Raw genomic sequence first — 24,346 nt, 5'->3', positions numbered from 1 at the left:
TCTTCGCTCACACGAAACCCCTGGCTATGAAGAGAACACTTTGGCACAGGTAACGAGCTACAGACCAGCGTAGGGAACTGACGGAAATACCTAACGGGTGGCTGCCTCCTGTGACCAGGGTAGTGGACAGTCGGTACCATACTACAACAAACGGCTACGAAGGCGCAAGAGAAGTAGTTGGAAGGTGTAGCTAAATGTTGGTCCCATTTCGCCACCGATCGGAGGTAGAAAAAGAAAATTAGCCCTGGCATTGACAGAAATCAGTTGTGACGGCCGAATCTACAATTAATGGTTTTTTGTTAAGACAAAAGGATTTAATAGGCTTCACTCAAGCATTGTATGCTTCTTACACGATTAAATATTTGTCCAGGTAGACTCACATGAACACACTTAAGTTTATGTCGTCCCTCAAATAGTAGCTAAATATATAAGTGTGCTAGTGCAGTACGTCGATAAATTTTTAAAAAATTGTGGCAAAGTTATTAGAACGAATAGAGAAATATGTCTCTTAGATATTCGTACTGAATTTCTAATCTTCGTCGTCCCAGTGTTACTTAGAAGGACCCTACTACGTATTTTGTGTCACCTTCATCAGCAGTGATGTAGGCAGCAGCTGTCTTCACTTTCCTTCTGGCATCTCTGACGGTATACTTCCACAGTTCCTTTCCTAGCATCTGGAACACTCTCAACATCCTGCAGACTCCTTTACAAGAGGTTAAGGCAGAATGTTACTTAGACAACATTAAAGTCATTTTACCAATATACACTACACAATCTGAATTCACAGAACATAATTAATGACTCCCTTCACTACCAACGCCAAGTACAGAACTTCAAAAGAAATGTGTATAAGTGTCGGATGCCAAACAGCGGAATTTTAGATGCAGTTTGTGAGGAGAAAACTGGCTACATGCTTGCACAAGAAAAGCTCTTACTCACCAATAAGTAGTACAGCAATATAGTCATGGTATGGTACCCACTTTACCAAAACAGAAAAACTGAAACAGATTTTTTTTCATTTGCTCAGAGCCAGAAAGAGAAAAACCATAATCCAATAGGAGGCAAGGAATACAAAGCTAATGTTCCTACGATCTTTGTGAAGAAGAACGTGTCACCCGTATCTGCTATTCTTACTTCACTTTTTTTTTTTTGCATTCGTAATGGGTCACTCGACAAGGGCATCAGAGCACGTATTTTCCTGTAAGCGGACAACTTCACGAGTCGTCGCGTTGTTTTGTTTACGCTGAGCCGTCTCTTAATGGGGCGTCATAAGCAAAAATTAGTAAAACACGATAACTTTACAATCCGACGCTGGACGTGAGTCACGCAGAGCTCATGCGATGGCTCTGGACACCGATACGACGCCGGACATCTGTACCCGCCGCCTTACGTAACACTGCCCTGCATGAGACGGATGGTCTGCGGACAGCTGTTGATAGGAGGCGCGCACAGAGCTCCTTGTTTCGTTTTACTCTTATCGACCGCTTCCGCTCCATTCGTCAGGACGGCGAGTACAAAAATCATTCACGAAACATGTCTCTAAATACAGTCTTACGAGAGGCTGTGAACAGCGACTGGGTTGTGACTCATAGCACTTACGAAAACTGACGTCCCAGTTCAGCAATTTGTACTGTTATTTATTATTAATTATTATTAATTATTAATTTATCATTAATTTTCCTTCCACATAATATACAGGGTGTTACAAAAAGGTACGGCCAAACTTTCAGGAAACATTCCTCACACACAAATAAAGAAAAGATGTTATGTAGACATGTGTCCGGAAACGCTTAATTTCCAAGTTAGAGCTCATTTTAGTTTCGTCAGTATGTACTGTACTTCCTCGATTCACCGCCAGTTGGCCCAATTGAAGAAGGTAATGTTGACTTCGGTGCCTGTGTTGACATGCGACTCATTATTCTACAGTACTAGCATCAAGCACATCAGTACGTAGCATCAACAGGTTAGTGTTCATAACGAACGTGGTTTTGCAGTCAGTGCAATGTTTGCAAATGCGGAGTTGGCAGATGCCCATTTGATGTATGGATTAGCACCTGCAATGGACGAGGCAATTCTTCGCGTAGTTGACGATAACCCTAATGTCAGCGTCAGAGAAGTTGCTGCTGTACAAGGTAACGTTGAAAACGTCACTGTATGGAGAGTGCTACGGGAGAACCAGTTGTTTCCGTACCATGTCCAGTGTGTGCAGGCACTATCAGCAGCTGATTGGCCTCCACGGGTACACTTCTGCGAATGGTTCATCCAACAATGTGTCAGTCCTCATTTCAGTGCAAATGTTCTCTTTACGGATGAGGCTTCATTCCAACGTGATCAAATTGTAAATTTTCACAATCAACATGTGTGGGCTGACGAGAATCCGCACGCAATTGGGCAATCACGTCATCAACACAGATTTTCTGTGAACGTTTCGGCAGGCATTGTTGGTGATGTCTTGATTGGGCCCCATGTTCTTCCACCTACGCTCAATGGAGCACGTTATCATGATTTCATACGGGATACTCTACCTGTGCTGCTAGAACATGTGACTTTACAAGTACGACACAACATGTGGTTCATGCACGATGGAGGTCCTGCACATTTCAGTCGAAGTGTTCGTACGCTTCTCAACAACAGATTCGGTGACCGATGGATTGGTAGAGGCGGACCAATTCCATGGCCTCCACGCTCTCCTGACCTCAACCCTCTTGACTTTCGTTTATGGGGACATTTGAAAGCTCTTGTCTATGCAACCCCTGCACCAAATGCAGAAACTCTTCGTGCTCGTATTGTGGACGGCTGTGATACAATACGCCATTCTCCAGGGCTGCATCAGCTCCTCAGGGATTCCATGCGACGGAAGGTGGATGCATGTATCCTCGATAACGGAGGACATTTTGAACATTTCCTGTAACAAAGTATTTGAAGTCACGCTGGTACGTTCTGTTGCTGTGTGTTTCCATTCCATGATTAATGTGATTTGAAGAGAAGTAATAAAATGAGCTCCAACATGGAAAGTTAGCGTTTCCGGACACATGTCCACATATTTTCTTTCTTTGTGTGTGAGGAATGTTTCCTGAAAGTTTGGCCGTACCTTATTGTAACACCCTGTATAGTGGTGAATTATTGGATGTCGTAAGAAGAAAAAATTTTATATCTGGAGATAAATCATGAATGAAGTCCTTTTGGGTTTAGTTCTAGGTGCTGTCTGCCCTTATACCGCCTGATTCAGTTGCCCTTACCGTTGGGCTTTATGCAACACAAAGCCTTTAACATCAGGCGCAAGATTTTCGTATTCTGTCACTCACTGGGCGCAAGTTATTAGACCCATAGAAAAAATGAACAGGCTCTTTTTGTACGAAGTTCGATGTAGTTAAATTTTGCACTGAGATACTTTTTTGCAGAGGCCATAATTTTCGAATTATTCAAGAAAAACGTAAAAAGTGCATTCAAATGCGTTGTCGTTGAATAACTCGAGAACCGGAACCTCCTGTGAAAAAATATTCCAGTACAAAATTTAACATCAAATTTCCTACAAAAATATTCTGTTCATTTCTCTGTATGATTTATAGTTCGCACGTAGCCAACGAGAGAGTGTGGAAATGACATACCTTGGTTTCGATGGCATTCCAGATCGCGTAAAACCCACAGGTAAGGGCAGTTGAGTCAACTCAACTACATTTATGACTCACTCCTAAATACTGGTCAAGAAAAATTGGTAATTTTTCCAGATGATACTAATCTTATAAAAATCCCTTCAGAAAAAGAGCAGCAACTAAATTCGTCAGTGACGTCATTGAAATAATCTTTAAGTAGTTCACAAAATGGGCTCATCCTTAGTTTGGAGAAAACACATTATGTTTAGTTCTTTACAACAAATAGCCACATTAACAGTTGCTGTTGTTCACGAACAGGAGTCCAAATTTCTGGTGTACATATGGACGAAACCTTAAACTGGAAAGAAGCTTATTACTAAGGCGTTGGAAAAATGAAGTTGGGCTACATTATCTCTTCGTATGGTCGATAGTCTTGAAAACAAACGAATAAATTTCCTGTTGACAATATGTTATGGAACTATTTTCTGGGTAACTCTTCACTTAGAAATAAAGGACTGATTGCACAGAAGGGGTTAGTTAGTGTAATACATGACGTTCACCCGGAGTTACCATAGATACCTCAAGGAGGTAGGCATTTTAGTTACACATTCACAAAATTTGCTGTGCTAATGAAATTAATCATAAATAATCCGTCACAATTTGAGGACTAGTGAAGCCCATAGTTACAACATTACAAAAAAGTTACCTCTATTAATCAGCGTTAACTCAGTCAGAGGCCCAGAATAGAAGTCAATAGGTAGTTTTCTGTCAAATGATAGGTAGCAAAGCAAGTTTTAAATGTAACCTAAAATCACATCTTCTCAACAACTTCCCTCCTCCATAGAAAAATTTTTATTTAACGTGTCATAGCTGTGGAAAAAAGAAGAAAAGCAATTCAGAATTAGTCATGTATTTATATTCTGCAAATTGAATCGTTCCACAGCACTTCAATAAAAGTAATCGTTCATCAACTGAACTATGGAACATACAATTAACTAATTAAGCAACAAAAATTTATTTCTTTAGTTTATACACTAACATAATACTATGATCCTTCATTTTTGAACTGTTATCTGAGCGATATTATCAACATTACTCAAGGCGACAACGTATCATGTAGTTCACTCTTACTGCCAATAATGGGTCACTCGGTGACAAAATTGGTATACAAGTCTACTGTCAATGATTCATTCGTTTTCAAAATTGTGTATTTTTCAAAGTACGAATGTCACACATACAAATATGATTTATGTTTGAATATAACCGTATACTCACCGAGATTGCGTCGTGCTCACCAATTGGCGTTACGCCTGCAGTGCTTTGAGAAAATAGCAAAAAAAGGCAACAGAAGCGTTTTTTCCCATTGAAATAGGCGAAATGTTTATCTGTTGCAACAGAGCAGCGTATATTCAGAAGGATTTATGAAAAAGAACCATCTTGTAAAAAGAGCATTTTGCATTGTTATCGACAATTTAGGAACACTGGTTGTCGCTGTAAAGAGAAAAGTTCCAATCGGCCAAGAGTGCCAGAAGAAAGCGTGGAGAGGATGAGGGAAAGGCCAAAACAATCGACGGTCCACGCAAGCCACGAACTCGTGATACGGCAGAAAACTGTGTGGCAGATTTTGCGACGGCGGTTGCGTTTCAAATCGTATGATCTGCTGCTCGTGCAACAGTTAAAACCTGAATATTATGGCCGGCGTCTTCAATTTCTCGTAACAATGCAGAAAGCACTTGAGACATTTCTCCTGCAAGCTAACATTCAACAGCGAAGGAACCTTCCATTTATCTGAAAAAGTTTAACAGCCACAATGTGAGACTGCGAAGCAGTGAAAATCCTCATCATATTGTGGCGCATGAACGACATTCGACGAAGGCTAATGTTTCCTTTGCAGTGTCACAGATGAAGTTGTAAGCGTCGTTTTTCTTCTGTGAGACGAATGCGAAGGGCATCTCTTACCTTGATATGTTGTAGATGTGGTTGTTTTGACAACCTATCAACCTATTGCTGATTCCGAGAACATGATCTTCCAAAAAGACGAGAAACCCGCTCATTGGAGCATCTACACTCCTGGAAATTGAAATAAGAACACCGTGAATTCATTGTCCCAGGAAGGGGAAACTTTATTGACACATTCCTGGGGTCAGATACATCACATGATCACACTGACAGAACCACAGGCACATAGACACAGGCAACAGAGCATGCACAATGTCGGCACTAGTACAGTGTATATCCACCTTTCGCAGCAATGCAGGCTGCTATTCTCCCATGGAGACGATCGTAGAGATGCTGGATGTAGTCCTGTGGAACGGCTTGCCATGCCATTTCCACCTGGCGCCTCAGTTGGACCAGCGTTCGTGCTGGACGTGCAGACCGCGTGAGACGACGCTTCATCCAGTCCCAAACATGCTCAATGGGGGACAGATCCGGAGATCTTGCTGGCCAGGGTAGTTGACTTACACTTTCTAGAGCACGTTGGGTGGCACGGGATACATGCGGACGTGCATTGTCCTGTTGGAACAGCAAGTTCCCTTTTCGGTCTAGGAATGGTAGAACGATGGGTTCGATGACGGTTTGGATGTACCGTGCACTATTCAGTGTCCCTCGACGATCACCAGTTGTGTACGGCCAGTGTAGGAGATCGCTCCCCACACCATGATGCCGGGTGTTGGCCCTGTGTGCCTCGGTCGTATGCAGTCTTTATTGTGGCGCTCACCTGCACGGCGCCAAACACGCATACGACCATCATTGGCACCAAGGCAGAAGCGACTCTCATCGCTGAAGACGACACGTCTCCATTCGTCCCTCCATTCACGCCTGTCGCGACACCACTGGAGGCGGGTTGCACGATGTTGGGTCGTGAGCGGAAGACGGCCTAACGGTGTGCGGGACCGTAGCCCAGCTTCATGGAGACGGTTGCGAATGGTCCTCGCCGATACCCCAGGAGCAACAGTGTCCCTAATTTGCTGGGAAGTGGCGGTGCGGTCCCCTACGGCACTGCGTAGGATCCTACGGTCTTGGCGTGCATCCGTGCGTCGCTGCGGTCCGGTCCCAGGTCGACGGGCACGTGCACCTTCCGCCGACCACTGGCGACAACATCGATGTACTGTGGAGACCTCACGCCCCACGTGTTGAGCAATTCGGCGGTACGTCCACCCGGCCTCCCGCATGCCCACTATACGCCCTCGCTCAAAGTCCGTGAACTGCACATACGGTTCACGTCCACGCTGTCGCGGCATGCTACCAGTGTTAAAGACTGCGATGGAGCTCCGTATGCCACGGCAAACTGGCTGACACTGACGGCGGCGGTGCACAAATGCTGCGCAGCCAGCGCCATTCGACGGCCAACACCGCGGTTCCTGGTGTGTCCGCTGTGCCGTGCGTGTGATCATTGCTTGTACAGCCCTCTCGCAGTGTCCGGAGCAAGTATGGTGGGTCTGACACACCGGTGTCAATGTGTTCTTTTTTTCATTTCCAGGAGTGTATGTTCGTTGCAACCTAAACAACGAAGGCACACATCGCTGGTTTGGGCTTAGGTAGAAGATGATGTGGCCCTGTTCCTCTAGTCGCCCTGACCACCTGACGTAATGCCTGGTGACTTTTTCCTCTGGAGCCACGTTAAGGACCGTGATTGCTTACCCCCACTACCAAGAACACGGCAACAGCTCAGAGACCTCATCAATGTTAGCGTGATGACGTTGTTGCGAAATGAGCTTTGGACGAACTGGAGCACAGATTTCGGGTGTGTCGTTTGGACGGAGGGGTACTCATAGAAGATTTATAGTGTACAATATGCAAACTTGACGAGTTTACAGGTTCTATTCATGTATAAGTCATATTTGCACTTGTAATATTTTGGACACTATAACATTCTAACTTGACTAGAAGAAGGGATCGGTTGGTAGGACATGTTTTAAGGCATCAAGGGATCACCAATTTAGTATTGGAGGGCAGCGTGGAGGGTAAAAATCGTAGAGGGAGACCAAGAGATCAATACACTAAGCAGATTCAGAAGGATGTAGGTTGCAGTAGGTACTGGGAGATGAAGAAGCTTGCACAGGATAGAGTAGCATGGAGAGCTGCATCAAACCAGTCTCAGAACTGAAGACCACAACAACAACATAACATTTTGGGAACGAATGAATCATTTATAGTAGCCCTGTAAATTATTTTTCGAACACGGAAGCCATCTATAAATTGAAACTGACCAAGTTGAGCCGAGAATGATTACTAATGTTTTCACAAAGTGGGGAAAAGCAAGTTAAGCACTCTTTCTAGTTTTGTACACGGCTCAGATACAGGCGAGCCGAACTAAAGGTCGCTAGCATTTGTAAGCACTGACTTACGCAGACTGCATTGAAATAATTGCAAAAAGTATACGCATGGCATAATAAAGTTACAAAGCTTAGATCTCTGGATAGAACAAAATATAGCGACATATTCATACCTTAGTGCAACAGAATAAAGCGTAGCCACACAGTTGCTGGAAGATCCTAATCAACTTTGAGCATAGTGGTAGAAGCTAGAAATCTAACATTGCGACTATCGGCGAGGGCGAATAACACCGCCGTATTTGAATGGATTAAACATTAACGTATACACGAGAACATGGCATTAACATTTTAAAATATGGTCGACGGACCTAACGTAAGGGGACACACCGTTTGAACTAAAAATTAGTCACGGTAACGTAAATCATAATCGTTAAAATAGCTGTGAGCTGAAATATCACTAACACTAATTCAAACGATAATTGTGAGAATTAGGTTCTTCTGGTTGTCCGCTTCGCTGAGCGGCACTTGTTGCTTGGTACGAAATGAATGTGTATCGACAAACGGTATGTGGCGAACTTTATTGACAAAATAAAGCAACCAGTCTCTAACATCATTATTGTAGCGGTAATTTATAATATTGTGTGACAGACCATGGTGGAAAAAAAAAGTAAATAACACATTTATGACAATGTTTAACACTTGAAATGTAGTTTCATTAAATGGAATTTATTATTCAGACTTCAGAAAATATGCACAATTTTGCGTCGGATCAATTGTTTCCAGTGGTTTATAAATAGTCAACTATTGAGGGCATATAATACTCAACAGGACCATAATTTTTAATCGGAAACTGCTAAATGGGTCCCTCATACCACGGCATCCGTAACATGTGCTCTTTGTAATATACAGAATATTCACTTGCGACGAAGACGTACCTTTCGTCTCGCCCACGGAGTTTCGTTGCCCAATCGCGGCCAGAATCCACGCACGTCTTACGATATGCGCCTCATGAAACAGATTAAGCGGGCGTACTGCTCAGCGTATATACTAGGAAGTGTTAAACGCCAATCCCAGATGAGTTTTCGAAACTGTTGACCTTATAAATGCAAATATTTACTATTAAAAACAGTCTTGATCACGATTTATTTATCAAGGTGACCGGTTTCGACCACTGCTGTGGTCATCTTCAGATCATTGAGTAGGAACTTCTTTCTGTTGGAGAAGTTCCTACTCAATGGTCTGAAGACGACCACAGCAGTGGTCGAAACCGGTCACCTTGCTAAATAAATCGTGATCAAGACTGTTTTTAATATTAAATATTTGTAACACATTGATCACTGCCACTCCCATAATCTATTCAAAAGTAATTATAAATGCAGCCTAAATAAGGAACGCCTGTTTCTCTCTGACGCGCAAGAATGGATCATAATTCTCTCCGTCCCTTGGATATCATTGCTAAACGTATAGTCATTCCTTCAGCATGCTGCAGAAGCAGGCTAACTGGTATACAGTCTGGATCGGAACACCTGCGTTTATTAAATGACTTAAATTGCTTCGCTACATTGAGCGTGTCTACCTCTAAATTATTTGTACTGTCAGCTGTTCTTGATTCGAATTTTGGAAAATTTTCTGCAGAGTTAAATTTGAAAATGGTCTAAATCTGAAAACGTTCGTGAGAGCTATGAGAAATGCTTTTGCGATGATGGGGAGTTCGAAATACGTTCTAAGACAAAAAAGATGCGCCACGAAGAAGTTATCCTAATGGAACGGTAATCAGTAAATGTGATGTACATGTACACACAAACAACTGGTTACAATTTCAGAAAAATTGGATGATTTATTAAAGAGAAAGATCTTCACATATAGCAAGACAATTACTCGTTTCTGGCTCTTATGCAAGCATTATTGGGCTTGTCACTGACTGATAGAGTTGTTGGACGCCCTCCTGACGCATATGGTTTTAAATTCTGTCAAATTGGCGCGTTAGATCGTCAAAATCTGGAAATGGTTGGAGGGCCTGCCCATAATGCTCCAAACGTTCTCAGTTGGGGAGAGTAGGGCGATATTGTTTGCCCAAAGTAGGATTTGGAAAGTACGAAGGCATGCAGCAGAAACTCTCACGGGCGGGCTTTATGTTGCTGAAATTGAAGCCCAAGATAGCTTGCTATGAAGTTCTGCATAGCAGGGCGTAAACTATCGTCGACACACCACTGTGCTTTAAGGGTTTCGCAAATGACAATCAAAAGTGTCCTGCTATGTGAGGAAATGGTACCCCAGGTCATCACGCCTGGTTCCTGGATAGTTTAGTGGGTGACATTCAGTATAGCGTCCCATCCTCGTCAGGGGCATCTCCAGACACGTCTTCAGCCGGGAATCTGTTTGACTGGAGTAGATTTGTCTTCAGCGATGAGTCCCGCTTCGAACTGAGTCCCACTGACCAGCGGAGACGTGAGTGGAGACGCCATGGACGCCGGCCGCGGTGGTCTCGCGGTTCTAGGCGCGCAGTCCGGAACTGCGCGACTGCTACGGTCGCAGGTTCGAATCCTGCCTCGGGCATGGATGTGTGTGATGTCCTTCGGTTAGTTAGGTTCAAGTAGTTCTAAGTTCTAGGGGACTGATGACCAAAGATGTTAAGTCCCATAGTGCTCAGAGCCATTTGAACCACTTTTTGAACGCCATGGACCGCGGTGGGACACCAACATCATTGTCGCCCGCCACACAGCCCCACAGCCTGGGGTAACTATTTTAACTATTTGAGGCACCTTTTATTTTCATAAATGGACGCCTTTGGTTACAGCACAACAGTATGTCGACAATATTCTAACCCCCCTCCCCGTTTTGCTACTCTTCACAGCAAGTCTTCCTGTGCATATAATTCAGCAAGATAATGTCCACCCGCACACGTCAAGAGTTTCTACTACTAGTCTTGGTAATGTCACCGGGTCTCCTCCCTTGTTGGGAACTTTGAAGCATTACGCATAAGGCCCACCACCTCCAACCATCTCGGTATTTTGACTATGTAAAGCGTAAGTTTGGCGTGATATGCCTCAGGATATCCAACAATACTATAAATCAGTGGCAGGCCGAATTACTGCTTGCATAACGACCAGAAACGCCTAATTGTCTTGCTCAATACGTGAAGGTTTTCTCTAGAAGAAATTATCCAGTTTTTCTGATATTGCAATCATTTGTTTGTCTGTACTTACACATGACATCTACCGATTTCCGTCCCATTCCGATAGTTCCCTCATGGTGTGTCTATTTCTTTCTCTTAGCGCATATTTGAGAATTAGGATGGCTGAAACTACACACTTCTTAGGTCTATACCTACAGAATTCCGTCACATATGGGTCGGCCCTGTGAGACACGTAGGCGACTGATGGAAGTTTGCCCGTGAGGCTGTTGGGGAATGGCTATGCTTTTAATAAACATTTCCCGAAACGTGCACCCTCGAGACACTGCAGAGCACCGCATGTCCCGTTTATTTATCCGAACTCCCCGGAGTGCGTCCTCACCCGAAGAGGACTACTTCTATTTGCTTTTGGAACGAGCTGCGTCCGTCCATGACAGGTTCTGTACACGTTCTGCTAGTCATCCGCAATTCTCTGTTTGGAAACGTTGTGGTACATTTGAATTTAAAAATAAAGTGACCGTAAATTCGATGTCAGAGTGGATAGTTATAGTGTTCCACTAGGTGTCATCCTGTTCCGGCTCTGCAAGTGAGTGTGTTCTCAGGCGTAGGCAGCCTGTCACGGCTGGCGCTGGTTTACCGTTGCATCTTAATCTAGCTGGTACTTAATTTTCTCAGGTAAATTCAGCAGTAACAGAGACGTAAATTGCATCAAATGACAGAAAAAGAATTCTGCGAGCTATCTAATGCGCAGCTACCCAAGTACAGGTAGGGGATCTCCTCAAATAATGAAAGCATAGCACTATGTTAAAAACGCCGCTATCCGTTACAAAATCGGCACTTATTATTTATATAGCATTACTGAACAATCATCATTTTCATTTGATATTGTTGTACTGTCTCTTTTCACATAGGCAACGAGAAGATTTCGCATCCGCGGGATATATTGCTCAAGGTAACGCAGTGGGAATACACTAAACTACCATGTACAAGAACTCTCTTTCTAGTCCCCTCACGGGCATCAAAATTTAGGATCCTGTGGTGCTCTAAACCACTCAAGGCAAACATAGCGACACTCCCCTCAAGAATTTCTCAAGCGATTTTCTTTTCCATCTTTCCATAATCCGAGTTTGTGCTCAGTACATAATGACGTAGTCGTCGACAGGGTGTCAAACTCGTGTCTTCCTTCTTCGTCTAACGCACCGACTTGGCAAGTGCTCGTGATGTTGCGCATGTCATATCAGATGAGCAAATGTGACATTCAAAGTCAAATGCATGGTTGTGACTTTCTGACCTTGACGTAATTCAACCTAAGATTTTTTTTTCTTTTTCTGAGTTTGACATAGCGAGCGAAATTTCACAGTAAGACGGCGATGGTTCAAATTTCCATACAGTAATCCTGCTCTAGGATTTCCATGATATCCATAAAGGGATTAAGGGAAAAATAGGGAAATGATCAGTTTTTTTTTTCATTCATCTCCATTCCAAACAAGTGCTTCGTCTCTACTGGCCTCATTATCGACGGGACGTGAAAACCCATCTTCCTTCGTTGAGAGTGGCCAAAACGTTGTTGTAATATGCAGGACGGATTTCAATTGAAGATTCTTTTAGTGTTCTTCACAGTGTGTCCCAGGAGGAACGGTCAATATTCAATGAGATGACAGGAACGATCATTCGAAGCAAAAAAGTCTGGCTCTAAAACGTATACCTTAAGAGCTATTAGCAATTCCTTATGTTCGAAACCGCCAAACAAATCTCTTCTACAGCAAGCTCTTTGCTTTCTGTATTTTTCGAGGAGGTAGTATGGACTAAAATAAAAAATGTCTAGTAGAACGTACTCTACAATCCATACCTTAAGGGTCATGAGCAGTTGTTCAGTCGAAGAGATGTGTGCCGGCCGCTGGTGGCCGAGCAGTTCTGGCGCTACAGTCTGGAACCGCGCGACCGCTACGGTCGCAGGTTCGAATCCTGCCTCGGGCATGGATGTGTGTGTTGTCCTTAGGTTAGTTAGGTTTAAGTAGTTCTAAGTTCTAGGGGACTTATGACCTCAGCAGTTGAGTCCCATAGTGCTCAGAGCCATTTGAACCATTTTGAAGAGATGTGTTTCACAGTAGCGAAGGTGACCAAGTGTTCATAGCTCTTAAGGGATGCTTTTTGGAAGATGTTTACTAGAGTTTTATGCTTCGAATGATTGTTCCTGTCATATTCCTGAATATTGATCATTCGTCCTGGTATACCCAATACTTCCTATCTAGTGGCCAGGTCTTTGGATTCACAGATGGATTGCTTAAGGACTGTGAGCAATTGTATCACTGATGGAAGCTTCTAACATTTCATTGCAATTTAGCAGAATGCTAATGACTCTTATGGCAAAGTACATCAAGACACTGGTCACTGTCCGAGATCTTGTAACTGCACGTCAGTTCTTGACAATGGCCTCAATTCGGTCATGAAGAATGGCCACGAGTTTCTTCAGATACTCCATCTCCAGCTGATGCCACTCATAGACGAGTCGATCCAGCAGAAATAAACTGTGGGAAAATTGAGTGCTACCTTTCATTCGCCGTTCCATACAGACCCAGACGTTTTCTATAGATTTAAGAACGGGTGACTTACCCGACCAGGCGCGGTGGAGCATGGTGTCCCAGTGTTCATCACGCAACACACAGGGAGACGCGGTACCTCGTATAGTTTCGAAAGCGAAAATAATGCGACAGTCGGACTACATTGTACAACTCCAGTCAGATGCTATCCGGTTTTTGTGTTATGTGGCCCACTGAAGATGTTCAGTTTACTGTGCTGCTTCGATTAGTTGCCTTTTTTGAAATATTCGGATCATATGCCCATATATACCGTTCTCTTCGCAATGTTTGATAATAAACTGGTTGAGAAGGACTTGCATTTACCGACAGCAGCTATTTTTGTCGGACTGATACCGATAGTCATCCGGTCCCTGTTGGTTAGGATCTCCATACAAACACTGCTCATACGGTGTTTTACACCATCTCTTGAAGACGCGTTGGACGGTCCACATTGGTACACCAACAATTCTGACAATTTCGTCCACTATGTGATTATAGTCGCGTCCAAACAGGATTGCTATTTCCTGTCTTTGTGTCACCCCTTGCTATTAACCATTCTCAGTGCACTTATTCCAGACAACTGACTGGAACATCACTTCATCGGAAGCGTCTGTGGTGGAGGGTCATACGACTTCCTGGGAGCAATTCTGTAGCATATGTGACCAGTGATGCTTGTTAGATTACTTGCACTTTGTCTGGTGAGATTACGTTGGCTACGTTTGCCAAGAAACGCCTTTACGCTCGATCGAACTGCGACGACTGCCGAGCGTCTGGGCAGCCGTTGACAGCCGTGTCTGCTCACTGCGAAGTTTTGTTGGCCGGCGATGAAGGGAGCGCAGCGGGGGCCTTTGTCTGGGCGCCGCCGCACTGCCACGCCCCGCTGGAGCGGCAGCCGAGCCTCGGCGCGGCGGGGAGGACGCAGGCGGCGCGACAATGCCCAATAATGACACGCTGTCTGCTTCCTCCAGGGGCTCAAAGGGCTGCCCGTGTCCGCTCCTCTTTCAGGGACTTCACTGCTGCCGCCTGCATAGGCGGCTGAGACGCTGCGCTGTGCAGCGCTGGTTAACGGTACGCCGGCTGCGGAGACACAATAGGCGCGACTGTACAGCAACACTACACTACAAACCCTCGCCACAATCTTGCGCTATGAGTGCCACTTTATTTTACTTTAGTGGCTTTGGACCATATTACACCAGCAGGAGATACTGAAAGTGCAAAAAGAATAGGGGGCTTCGGACAAATAGCTTTCCTCTCGTAACATCCTGGATGCCTTGAACCTGTCAAGAGGATACTGTTTTTGTCGATCTCCGAAAAAATTAATTTGGTAATACAAGATCATTTATTAACAAAAGTGTAACTGTATGACGTATAACAACTTGTGACCGGTTTAAGGGTATACTGCTCCCTACGGGCCATGTTGTCTTAGAATTTAGATCGACAGTCATCGACAGACGTGCCACAGGGTAGTGTCCTGAGACTGTTGTTCTCCATGTTCTTTATTGACGGTCCGGAAGACAATAGAAACAATGAACTCCCACAGATGAGGTACTCTGGGACGAGAAACGTCATGGGATACGCCCTAAAATCGTGTCGGACCTCCTTTTTCCCGTTATAGCGCAACAAGTCGACGTGGCCTGGACTCAGCACGTCGATGGAAGCCCCTGCAGAGATACTGGAGCCATGCTGCCTCCATATCCGTACATAGTTGCAAAAGTGCTGTCGGTGCAGGATTTTGTGAGCGAACTTACATCAGTTTTATGTCCTAAAAATGTTCCATTGGATTTACGTTTTTCGATGTGAGTGGCCAAATCATTCGCTAGAATTGTCCAGAATGTTCTTAAAACCAATCGTGAACAATTGTGGCCCGGAGACAAGGCGCACTGTCGTCGATAAAATTGGGAAGATGAAGTGCATGAAAGGCTGTAAATGGTATCCAAGTTACTGGACGTAACCATTTCCAGTCAGTGATGGGCTCAGTTGGACCATAGGACCCAGTCCATTCCACGTAAACACAGCCCACACCATTATGGAGTCGCCACCAGCTTCCACTTTGCGTTGTTGACAACCAATGTCCACTGCTTCTTGGGGTCTGCACCTCAGTCTAACCGTACCGTCAGCTCTTACCAACTGAAATCAAGAATCATCTGATCAGACCACGGTTTTCCAGTCGTCCAGGGCCCAACCAATATGGTCACGAGTCCAGGAGAGTCGCTGCAGGCGATGTTATGCTGTTAGCAAAGGAACTGGCGTCCGTCGTCTCCTGCCATAGCCCATTAACGCCAAATTTCACCACACGTCCTAACGGACACGTTCGTTGTGCTTGCTACATTGATTTCTACGGTTATATCATGTAGTGTTGCTTGTCTCCTATCACTGACAACTCTACGCAGACGCCCCTGCTCTCTGTCATTACGTGAAGGTCGTCGGCCCCTGCGTTCTCCGTGGTGAGAGGTAACGCCTGATATTTGCTATTCTCGGCACACTCTTGCCACTTTGGATCTCGCAATGTTGAATTCTCTAACCATTTTCGAAATGGAATGTCTCACGGGTCTAGCTCCAGCACCATTCCGCTTTCAAAGTGTGTTAATTCCCGTCGTGTGGCCATAAAGACGCCTGACGCCTTTTCACATGAATCACCTAAGTATAAAAGGCAGCTCCGTCAATACACTGCACTTTCTTATCTTGTGTTCTAACACTATCTGTATATGTGCATATCGCTGTCCCACGACTTTTGCAACCTCATTGTTTAATTATTACGAATGATTGTGATAACTGTAATAGAACGAGATGGTGTCGTAGTTCGCACACTGGACACACATTCTAGAGGACGAGTTCAAATCCTTGTTCGGCCACACAGATCTATGTTTTTCCTTGATTTCCCTAAATCCTTAGGGGAAATGCTGAGATGGTTCCTTTGAAATGGGAAGTGACAATTTCCTCCCCCTTACCTCCCTAATCCGAACTAGTGCTCCATCTCTAACGATCTCTTTGTCGTCGGGTCGTTAAATATTAATTTTGCTTCCTTTGCTTTCAACTATAACGAATCACTATCTGAAAAACAAACTACAAGAATATCCATTCAACTCTTGACAAGTGGAAGAAAGAGCAACTTGTTTTAAATACACTACTCACAAACGTAAAAGTATCATCTATTCTTCTTTTTACTGGCATTATCCAATGTCTTCCTAGTGTCAGGGTGGTCGGCTGCCCTTCAGTCGCCATCCCTCTTCCTCCCTCCCCCCTCCTCCCCCCCCCCCTCTCTCACCGCCGCCGCAGAGCCGGAAATTGTGCACCCTATCTGTTCGGGTCTAGTGTTGTTCCATGAGAAAATTTTAAAACTATTCCGAAATTTTTGCGAATAGTATAACCAAGGAAGGATGTGGATACCAGTCGGATGTAGGAAATCGCCCAGAAACCACATCAAAGCTGGCCGGCACACCAGTCCAGTTCTCTTTGTCGTTCCGATGTCGGCAAGCCTCCCTGGACCCCCCAAAGCGGCGTGGTAACGCAGACGCTGACAGGATGGGTACAGAAATGTAAAATAATTAATTTCAGAAAAGGGAAAGCAGTGGTTTTCTATGACTACGACTACAAAAGAAGTCTATTGGTATCAAATTTAGGGCTTAATTTAAGTAATTTATCGTTCGTGCAGAGCACAGATTTGTATGATAGTCAACCATGGACTGTGAGAAGATCGGAACAGAAGAGAATCGAAGTGTTTGAGATGTGGTGTTGAAAATTAAGTCGATTGATGAGGTAGGAAATGAGGATGTTCTGCACAGAATCGGTGAAGTAAGGAACACATGGAAAACACTGACAAGAAGAAGCGACAGTATGATACGGCGTGTGTTAAAACATCAGGGAATAATTTCCATGGTACAGAAGGGGCCTGTAGAGGGTAAAATCCATAGAAAAAGACAGTGGTTCGTATAAACACATCGAACAATCGACGACACAGGGTGCAAAGGTTACTCTGACATGAAGAGATAGGCAGAAGTGGACTTTGCGGCGGGGATCATCAAACCGTCGGAAAACTGATGCCTCAAAAAATTAATAAAATAAAATAAATAAATGAAAACTACAATGACAAAGAGTCACAATTTGAATCAGTCAACTCATGTAAATACCTGGATCTAATAATTTGTAGGCGTATGAACTGGAGTGACCACGTAGGCTCAGTCATACGTAAAGCATATGGCAGACTCCAGTTGATCGGCACGAAAAAAAAAAAAAATAATAAAAGGTTCAAATGGCTCTAAGCACTGTGGGACTTAACATCAGTCCCCTAGACTTAGAACTACCTAAACCTAACTAACCTAAGGACATCACACACATCCATGCACGAGGCAGGATTCAAACCTGCGACCGTAGCAGCAGCGCGGTACCGGACTGAAGCGCCTAGAACCGCTCGGCCACAGCGGCCGGCGATTGGCACGATACTGGGGAAAACACTCAGTCTATAAAGGAGACAGTATACAAATAACTTACGCTTCACATCTTAAAACAGTGTTCAGGTACTAGGGGCACTGAGTATATACAAACAGTGACGATAGAAATCGTTGCAGCTTTGCGTGACTCGCGGAAGAGCCTCACCGAAATCCTGTAGACGCTTGAAGGTAAAAGCAAATAACCCTGCGAAATCCTACTTACAAGGGTTCAAGAACCATAATTACGTCAAGAATCCATGAGTATACTTCTAACCCTTTCATACTGCTGTGGTGGGAACCGCGAACAAAAGATTAGACTAGTTAAGTCTTGGAACGGGAAGGAATCCTAAAATGTGTTAAAGTGTTAAGTACTGTATGCTATGAAATTATCAATGGTGTGTAGAGCAGGTATATAAATCTAGGAATGGCCCATACAACCAAATAAAAAATTCAGAAAAATGAGACTGCAAATTAGATTACTCCTTGCAATGGACATCAAAAACCTAGAATTTTCTAATTAAGTTGCTATAGTGCATTGAAAAACAGTGAACATTGTGGCATGCAGAATGAAGCTTTACCACAGGATTATCGACGTAAAGAAGGAAACTGTTTACAATTCAAACTTATAGTATCAATAAAGACCCATTGTACGAACTCCAATGAACTTCTAAACAAATTCACAGGACTGATTGTTCGAAGTTAGAAGAACGAGAGTGAGAAGTAACAAACAATTTTGAGTACCCAACTAGAACTCTTTTTTCTTATATTCCATACACTCTATTAGAAAATAGCACGATAGCGTCTTAAACTGCACAGTAATTGCAGTTCGGAGGGTATATTAACTTCAACAGGTGTTACATTTTTTTAGGCAGCCATGTGGCCTGCTCTCATCACGTTAATGATGACAATTTCTTGCGCCTGACACCACAATTAAAGAATCATGAGTTATGAGGTATTTTCTGGTGGATAGCCCAGTACCAAGTTCCTTTGAAGTTAATGTCCTCATTACATGGCTTTAACTGCAAATAGTCGATAGTAATCGCAGAGCGGTAGGCATATTTAAATGGGTGCTAGTTATTGCACGTGTTTCTTGTTTGGTAAGGTAGTTAGCTTTCTGCTTCCCCCCGGTTCTCTCTCTCTCTCTCTCTCTGTCTCTCTCCCTCTCTCTCTCTCTCTCTCTCACCACACCTCCCCCCCCCCACCCCCACTCCTCCAGCCAATCTCTCTCTCTCTCTCTCTCTCTCTCTCTCTCTCTCTCTTATCTCTCAAGCACACAACACGTCCTCACACAGCATACACACACACACACACACACACACACACACACACACTATCCACGTCACACGACAGTTCCCGTTCCCTGCTATTCCCCTGCTGGTTCCAGACATCACTACATGGTGAACACATATCCGAGTATTTTAATGTATGAGTAACCCTGCTAAAATCTGTTAGACACCGAAAATAAATAGGTAGGCGAGAACGGCGCTCTTGTTTTTCCAATGACGTTAAAATGTGGAGTACACCATTATGAAGCTTAACATTTTTGTATAGTGGGGCCTGCAGCAAGAAACATGTTGTAATGTGACAATTTAAATTGAATGTTCCAAGTTAGCTATCTGCGATGTTATTATATTTCGTACAATAGGCCTATTTCGGCGGTATTGTCATTGTCAAGTACACCTGCAAATAAAGAAGTCTGTAAATTTCATTTATTTGCGATATTTGTATGCGGAGTTAATTGCACATGTGTATACATACGTCTACATACATATGTCTAGCTGGGAAAGACATAAATACGGCTTCATTGCTGAATCCTTTTGTGAATCTTCACTGTTTTTATTATTGTAAAATGAAGCCACGTAGTAATTTGACAGATAGTTGACAGTTCTCAATGACGCTGTATGTTTACGAACCGGTTATAGTGTAGGGACCCTTACTCTGAGAAATCATTTGATTTAGAGATAATTTAGTTGTTTGTGTAATATTTGGTCGATTATTTTTGTCCTTTGGCATGTTCTAGAATGTCGATAAAATTTTCTAGGTAATGTTTATATTTGATGTCGGGCTGTCCATTTTATATCGTGGGAACGATTTTTAACGTTTATATATACATTTCCAGTTCTTCCAATACGTTCATGTAGAATCCTTTTGGTATTTTGTCTAAGATTTGAAATGCTGTTTTGATTTTGTCGATTTTATAGTTTTGGATTTTTAAATCCATGAAGAGATTCGATTGGCTGCTGTCACTATCTCTAGCATGTTCTCTACATATGATGTTAAGATCTCGTCCTGTTTGTCCAAAGTAAACTTCGTTACAATTATCCCATGTAATTTTGTATATGCCTGGATTAGCTTATTCTTGTATTTTGATTCTTCCTGAGTGGAGTAATGACGCCATATAAAAAACATTATGAAACTCGTTGATATTTATCGAAAAATGTGGTAAGTACTATTACTTCAAGATTGCTTACGTTTCGCCAGTTATCCGATGTTTCTGTGACCATGCTGGTAAATCTGTGTTGGTTCTGCGGTCTTGGTTTTCAAGTTTAGCACATTATTCAGAGATACTCTATAAAAAGTTTGATTGTAGGCCACAAGCAGCTTATTTTATTAATTAAGATAAAGTAAAATTTGAATTAAAAAATATTGTTTCAGTGAAAGAAAAAAGAGATGTTATCTTGTAATGTTAAAAGTACTGTCACGGACTCAGCACATTTTGACAATACCTTTAAATATTGTAAAGCTTTTTAATAAATGCTATGCCGTCAACACCACATTATACAAGACGTTATCCGGAAGACAAATTCTGTAAGAATAGACAAGCGCCTAGCAGTTAATAAAAGATCATAATAACAGTGTGGTAGCGGAAAACCATTCATTTCTTTTAGATTATCGGGGGGACACTATAAAGACAGAAGAAATACTTCAAATTATTCTGATATGATAATGCGACATTATTTTCTAATCATAAGATGTCTCCCGTATGGATAAGATAAAGCAGTTATAGAAATGGTGCCATCATCTGATAAACAATCTACGATACGGCACAGTAACTGTCTATAGGAATAGATACTCATTTACAAAAAATGGTTCAAATGGCTCTGAGCACTATGGGACTCAACATCTTAGGTCATAAGTCCCCTAGACTTAGAACTACTTAAACCAAACTAACCTAAGGACATCACACACACCCATGCCCGAGGCAGGATTCGAACCTGCGACCGTAGCAGTCCCGCGGTTCCGGACTGCAGCGCCAGAACCGCTAGACCACCGCGGCCGGCTACTCATTTACATCTGCGGGTTATAATATGTCAAAAACACAATGATTATTCGGTAGGCCATTGCGTTTTCATATTGAAGTATGGTGGTGATACTAGTGGGAATTTTTTTTTTCAAAATTTTAAATCTCTTGCATATAGTGACTGATTCATGAAACGCATATGTGATTTATATTATCTTTTGATGTTGATTCTCACCTCTGTACTGAGGGAATAATGTTAAGTAATTTCCGAGACACTCTCGTCTAGTGACACACAGGAAACGGGAAGGCAGAGATTTCACTTATGTTAATGTACAGCTTAACTAACTCAGTAGCTGAGTTGCCTTGGTATGTATTTAATCCAAGTTTCTATTAGTCCGTCTCTTCCCCCCCCCCCCCCTCTCACTGTCCACTTCCTTCTCCCCCCCTCTCTCTATTTCCACATCCTCCTCTCCATATTCATCTCCTCCTCCACCTGTCGTTGTTCATATCCTCCTCCATTCTCACCTCTCTTTTCTCTGTCGATCTCCGCTTCCCTCTCTCCGTACATTTCCTCATCCCCCTCTCGCTGTCCATCTTCTCTTCTCAACCTATCTCCCTCTCTCCGTACATTTCCTCATCCCCCTCTCGCTGTCCATCTTCTCTTCTCAACCTATCTGTGTACGTCTCGCCCTCCCCCTTCTCTCTTCAAGCTATCACACGCACACCAATAGGGTGATGATAATGATAATGATTGTGCTCTGTGAAGAGCTCAACGGCATGGTTATCAGCGCCCGTACAAATTCCCAATCTATTCACTGCCCACTCTCCGTTTCCCTGAAAGATGATGAAATGATGAGGATAACACCAACACCCAGTCCCCGGGTGGAGAAAATGCCCGACGTGGCCGGGAATCGAATCCGAAACCCTGTGATCCACAGGCAGCAACGCTAACCGCTAGACCACGAGCTGCGGACGTCCCACTAGAGGCTGGTGGTTCTTGCGCCCACAGTATTTCTTTCCAGACCGTAGCTTACGAGTGTGGTAAATTTGATTGAAATCGTTCGAGAGATCTAGGATGATCTTTTTAACCGTTGATTTGCTCGCGTTCGCACGAATCACATATATTTAACATACATCACACGAAACTGTACAGGTGTTTCACCAGTAGCACTAGCTCATTTCGCCCTGGAGTTTCACTACCGCGCAGCTCGATGTTTATGACGTTGCATCACCTGAAGTATGTGTCGTACAATGGTTTAATTTTTCGAGCACACCAGGGGGTATATGTAGCTACTGCAGGCGAAAGTTGTAGCGAATAGAGTTAGCAGCAAAGAAGTAATAAATTTAAACGTTTTGCATGATGCGGCAGTTTTTCATGCCCCAGTGCTTATGGCGTCACATCTCCTGATCTACCTATCGTACAAGAATAGAATTTTTCAGTTAGATACAGTGAGGCGTATGAATACTGTCTGCAAAATGTGCCGCTCAGTTAGTAGTAAAGACGTAACAAATTAAAAGTCATTCTTCATGCCGCAGTTTTACTGCATGAACAGCGAAAATGTAATAAGCGACAAACTTTTTTCCTTTCGTCGTTTTGTGGGGGTTGTCACCGAGAAAAAGTTTCATAAAGGTTTGACATTATGTGTAGTGTTTGTTCCACGACATGAGTTTCTTCTATCCTCAAAAACTAGATAAATAAGATACGGGATATGGATATAGGCGCGTCGTGGGCTACAGTACCATTTCACCCCCCCTCCCCCCCCCCCCCGCCACCCCCGGCACCACCACGACCACTTTGATATGCAGGTCTTTCATATCCACACAGCATTTCTATCCAGACAGTAGGCGATACAAGTACTATGCATGGTTGAAATCGGTCCAGTAAAATAAATGTAGTGTTGGAGTTTATTATCGCACATTCACGAATGTTATCTGAGATATGATATTTTTAGCAAGTACAATCTGTCATCATTTCGTCCAAATGCGTTCGCAGTCCGCAATGCCGCCAACAGAGGTAAAATGCGCCACTTAAAATTTCTGAGCTATTAGAGCGTGGTCGATGTACAAAACTTACTCCTGACGTGACCTCTCTGACTGCGGGAGGCATCTTCAGAGGCAGTTCGCCATTTTATCTATGAAGATAAATCGCTTCAGGCAAATGCGGGGGTAGTTTCTTTGAAAGGGCACGGCCGACTTCCTTCCCGATCCTTCCCTAATCCTATGGAACCAATGACCTTGCTGTTTCTTCCCTTTTCCCCCAACCAACCAACATCTGAAGGAATCTCCTGGAGTCGGAGAGGAAACGTTAGGAGAAAGTTTTACCGTCTAGTATGGTCATCCGAAGACCAGATTTAGAAAAGATTGCTGTATGGTGTGGCAGGTGGCAGTTGACGCTAAATAACGAAAAGTGTGAGGTGATCCACATGAGTTCCAAAGAAATCCGTTGGAATTCGATTACTCGATAAATAGTACAATTATCTAGGCTGTCAATTCAACTAAGTACCTGTGTGTTAAAATTACGAACAACTTACGTTGGAAAGACCACATAGATAATATTGTGGGGAAGGCGAGCCAAAGGTTGCGTTTCATTGGCAGGACACTTAGAAGATGCAACAAGTCCACTAAAGAGACAGCTTACACTACACTCGTTCGTCCTCTGTTAGAATATTGCTGCGTGGTGGAATCCTTATGGAATCCTTAGCAGGTGGGATTGACGGAGGACATCGAAAGGGTGCAAGACAGGGCAGCTCGTTTTGTATTATCACGTAATATGGAAGAGAGTGTGGCAGATATGATACGAGAGTTGGGATGGAAGTCATTAAAGCAAAGACGTTTTTCGTCGCGGCGAAATCTATTCACCAAATTTCAGTTAGCAACTTTCTCTTCCGAATGCGAAAATATTTTGTTGAGCCCAACCTACATAGGTAGGAATGATCATCAAAATAAAATAAGAGAAATCAGAGCTCGAACAGAAAGGTTGAGGTGTTCGTTTTTCCCGCGCGCTGTTCGGGAGTGGAATGGTAGAGAGATAATATGATTGTAGTTCGATGAACCCTCTGCCAAGCACTTAAATCTGAGTTGCAGAGTAATCATGTA

The 24,346-nt window shown here is 43.4% G+C and overlaps 1 protein-coding gene across 2 annotated transcripts in view; it reads left to right on the top strand.

Annotated features, from left to right (window-relative positions):
- LOC126198674 (uncharacterized) overlaps positions 1-24,346 on the top strand; it is a 325,499-nt gene that overhangs the window by 271,556 nt on the left and 29,597 nt on the right. The gene's annotated exons all lie outside the window — the stretch shown is intronic.

This window comes from Schistocerca nitens, chromosome 8 (assembly GCF_023898315.1).
Source record: "Schistocerca nitens isolate TAMUIC-IGC-003100 chromosome 8, iqSchNite1.1, whole genome shotgun sequence".
In the NCBI taxonomy this organism is placed as follows: Eukaryota; Metazoa; Arthropoda; class Insecta; order Orthoptera; family Acrididae; genus Schistocerca; species Schistocerca nitens.
Note: the sequence above shows the minus strand (reverse complement) of the source record. Positions and strands in the feature narration are given on the sequence as shown.